The sequence below is a fragment of the Manis javanica genome, chromosome 15 (assembly GCF_040802235.1).
Source record: "Manis javanica isolate MJ-LG chromosome 15, MJ_LKY, whole genome shotgun sequence".
Lineage (NCBI taxonomy): Eukaryota > Metazoa > Chordata > Mammalia > Pholidota > Manidae > Manis > Manis javanica.
Genome location: NC_133170.1, coordinates 28,056,138 through 28,060,857, shown reverse-complemented (window position 1 = coordinate 28,060,857; position 4,720 = coordinate 28,056,138).

Here is a 4,720-nt window from a genome sequence, read left to right as displayed (position 1 = left end):
CTGCCTCTTGGCAGCCTTCTCTGGTGTGCTCCAGCCACTGTGTGGAGTTCAAGTCCTGATTCTGCTCCTTGCCAGCCCAGTGATCTTGGACAAATAACTTCCCTGTAGAACTGACACCAAGGGAGGGCTTTAGTCCTCATATTTGTGTAACCCAGTGAGTAAAGTAAAAACAATGCAGAGTGAAACCCAGCTTCAGAATGCATCCCTTGGCACCCCATCACCTAATTATAACCCATTAATTAAGTTGATTAAAATTCTGAAACTGCTGCTGCACCCCCTCCCCACCCCCCACAATGACATCATCTGGAAAAGGGAGAAAATAAATATCACATAGGGTTATTGGGAAAGTTAAATAAGATAGGCCAGGTGACATACTTAGCACTTTGCAGACCTGTTTAGTACATGTTCACCCCCAGCCCTGTCATAGGTTAGGGAGTCAATGACAGATAAAAGGTCCCTGTCCTGAAATGCTTACAGACCCACTGAGGAGCAGACACTGCCTCCCAGTGTCTAGGGGGATGAGACTGTGCCACAGGGATGACCTTGAAGCCCAAAGCACTGAGTGGCAGACTCTCCTGTCACTGGCCCTGCACTGGAGCCATCCTGCTCTTCCAGGTGGCCGGGCAGAAGGGACAACTGAGGGTAACCACTCCTGCCCATGGGAGCGACTGGGAAACCCTGTCCATTTGGGTGCCCTCCGGTGGGCGAAGTTGTGCTGGTGTGCGGGCTGAGGGGGATTCTGTGTGTTGGGAAAGGGGAGCGGGGAGGGGACAGAGGGAAAGAGGGGATCTTTGTACACTAAGAGCAGCAGGTATGTCTCCTCCATTGGAGGAGAAACCAGCCAGCGACAGCCAGGCTGGACCCCATCCTCCTTCTGGTTTTGGAGGGCAGTGTGCCTCTTACACCCTGCCTGCTGGCCCCAGACCTCTGCAGCACCACCCACAGCTCTGCAGGCAACCCCGCCCCACACAGAGCCCCCCACACTTCACTGGCGCCGAGAGCACGAGCTGGCAGGAGAAAGGCTCTGCCTGCCTCTGCTCTCCACCCTCCAGTTGTCGCTCCCTCCATGCCCACCACCTTGGCAGGGGGCAGCCCCCACCCCCCACCAGTCTGATCCAGCAGGCACAGTTTAAGTTTCCACAGAAACTCTGACTTTCCTGGGGTTTGGAGCAGGCTGGGCAAGAAGGGTGGGGGATGGTTTCGGCCAGCCACAGTTCCAACTGCTGCTGGCTTCTGGAACCCCTCTCCTCCCCCCGCTTCTGGCAGGGTATGGCCACCATGGACGCTTGGCAGATTCGGGGAGGAGGGGGTGGGAGAGCCTATCGTGGTCCCTCTCCCTCCACTCCCTGAAGCCAGAAGAGCAACAATCACACTTGAATGTCACTGTCAGCCTTTCAAAGAACTTCCCAAATTTTATTTCACTTAATCCTCATTATTTCCCCAAGAGGCAGCAAGATAATTAAGATGAACCCCTTTGGCCAAAAGAGAAACAGAGTCCAGAGGGAGTGAAATTACTTGTCCACGGAACAGTGGAACCTTTCCCATGCCCCATCACCACCACTCCCTCCCCGGGTGACACACAGGACTCCCAGAGGTCCCCTCGAAAATGTCTCTGCACTTTCCACAGCCTCCCCTTGCATGAAAGAACCTGAAGGTGCCCCATTCAGGGAGCACCTGGGGCAGCGGGAGGGTGAGTCCCTACCGGGCACCAGAACTGCCCTCCCTTCTCTCCTAAAGAATGACTCCCCTCCCAATCTTGTGGAAATACGTGCTTTATGATCAACTCAGTGTCCTGGGCAAGTCTTTGTCTTTATCAACGGGAACACCCCAGAAAGAGAGAGGCTTTGTCTGTGTTTTTTTCCATAGGGGTAATGGGAAGCTTCAAACGGTAGAGGAAATTAGAGAAGATTGGGAAGCAGGTGTGCACAGTGTGTGTGGCCCGAGACAGGAGTTTTTGGGGTTCAGTCCATATCCGCCGACCTCTGGGAAGTTTCTTGTGTGGACTTACTGACCAGAACCCACTCCGGCTTAGGAAAAGAATGTCTCCACATGTTGCATCCCAACAAACCCATTGCACATTGAAAATACCTCAAGTTGAAAATGCACTTATGCACCTAACCCATAACTACTCATTCCTAAATCTACAGGACCAGAATGACTGAGTCCATCCCTCTGCCTCTGTGCCACCCATCTCTCAACTTCCCCCAGTGAGGAGTCCAAACCCTCATTTTGAAGGTTGCTAGGGAAGGAGATGCCTTGAACATCTGTTCCTGGATCTCTAGGCTCAAGCGAGTTTGATGTTTTTCTTTGGGTCTAGACTTAATCTTTCTGGCTGTATTTTTAAGACCTCTTCTGATCTCTGTGGAGGGGAGCAGGCATGGTGCCAACAGGCAGGAAATGAAATCACAGCGCTGATGGTTTCTCTCTTTCCTTTCCTTCCTTTCTGCCCTCCTCCTCCCCTATCACCCTGCCACCCCCACCCTGGGGACTGCTCGTTAGGTGTTTTCACTGCAATGGGCAGCCGTGTTTTCACTGCAATGGGCAGCGTCCCGTCCGTGTATGTGGTGCCTCTGTGGGTTACAGATTTTTGCCGTGAGCCTCAGGGCTTCTCTCCTTGTAGTCCTGACAAGGGAAATCCTATAATGAAGGATTTCACGGAGCTCTATGGGCTGGGAGAGGCTTTTCTTTCCATCTGTCACTTTACTTCAAGCCTTGACCTTCCTGTTCCCAAGCGCACCATCCCAGGCAGAAGCTTGTGCTGGGGAGTGAATGTGGGCTGCGACTGAACTGGGCTGCAAATGAACCAAAGCCAGTACCTGGAGTCCGGATGGCATTACAGTGGGGAACTAAGGAAGGCAGTGCACACTGCAGAGAGTGTGGATGGGAGGTAGGATGGGTGAGAAGAGTTAAAGAAAGGAGAGCCCCTCAGCTTCCCTTTGGCAGGAGGTCCTATATACACGAAGAATGGCAGAAGAGCCCAGCAGCCCCTGGCAGACCATCCCTAGTGGGACACTCAGGGATAACATTTTTACCAAAGACAGTAGAGGCCCTGGAGTCCCGAAAACCTGAATCTGAATACTGATTCAACTTTCTTGTTGACCTTGGGCCAGTCAGCTAACTTCCTTAAGTTTCAGTTTCTTCACTTGAAAGTGAGGGGTGGTAATGCAGACTTCGCAGATGAAATAGAATAATGTCTAGTGCTCGTCATAGCACCTGCAGACAGGTAGTGTGAAGCTGAGGTGGCTGCCAGGACAAGTCTTCCTCTGCTTATCAGGGAGTTATGTCCCAATAAATCCATAATCATAAATTGAAAATATTGCAAGTTAAATTGAAATGCATTTAATACACCTACCCTACTGAACATCATAGCTTAGCCTAGCCTGCCTTAAACCTGCTCAGCACACTTACATGAGCTCGTAGTTGAGCAAAATCATCTGACACAATGATTTATAATCACTGCCTGTTTTATAATCAAGTGTCAAGATCTCATGGGATTCATTGAATATTGCGCTGAAGGTGAATAGCAACATGGTTGTCTGGGTACAGGGCAGGCATACGGTTGTCCCCCCTTGTTATGGTTTGGCTGGCAGAGCTGCAGGTCGCGCCCTGCCCAGCATCACAAGGGGGATAATAGGGCGGATCGCTAGCCTGGAAAAAGATCCAAATTCACAATTCGAAGTAAGGTTTCGGTGGAATGCAGATCACTTTTGCACCATCATAAAGCTGAAAAAGTTTAAGTGGAACCATCCTAAGTTGGGGACTGTATGCCCTTTCAGAGGACAGACCCTCTCCACCTGGAAGGTAAGAGAAACCAGGAAGCCTGCTCTGGCCTCTCCCTACTGACTGGATGCCTGAAGCTCTCCAAAGGCGTCTCACCGGGACAAACAGCGGCTGGGAAAGCAAGCCCGGGGCTTTGATGCTAGTGAAGGGCCATCGCTGACTAACTTTCCCATGTCAGGTCGATAGGGAGACTGAAAAAAAACGCCCAGTCTCCAAGGCTCCATGACCAAATACCCACCCGGCGCTGCTTTCAAAGGGCAAAGCCTTCGAGATGCACAAGGATTGTGATTGTTTGAAATGTTGGTAACATTTCATCTTCCCAGAGACCTTGTTCATTTATCAGGGTTCTTAAAACCCTTTTGTTCATAAGCTGGTGGTGAGCACAGAAAACATTCTATCTACTATCAGAGCACAGCTGTTCTGCGACAGAGAGACTTAGGGACAAAGCCTTTGGAAAGGAAGGGGGGAAAATCCCACCAGGGGTACAAACATGGGAAAAGCAACCTGGGCAGAAAGGCGGCCTTGCGAGCAACAGCTGCCTAACCAGCAGTGTGAGAAAAAGAATTGCCACACTGACAGCGGGGCCCTGAGCTCTCAGTAAAACTGCGACCGAGGGAAGGCCCAGGGCTGGGCTCCTCTGTAGGGATCCTGGCAATCAGGCATGAGGCCCCAGCCAGGGCTCCTAAAAATGTTTGAAGTAGGTGTGGAGCCTTGAGTAACATCTTCTTAAGGGCCAGTGTGGCTGGAAAAAAAAAAAAAAAGCCTAGTGGAAAACTCTGTCCATCCAAGGCCACAGAAGCCCAGGAAATATTTTCTAAAAAGGGCTTTGATTGCTCCTGAAAGCACAAGACAGAGTGAGCCGGTCCAGGCCAAGGTAGGGACCATGTGACGCTAGCCATTGGCTGTATGAAGTAGGGGCAGACAGGTCGGGAGTCCAGGA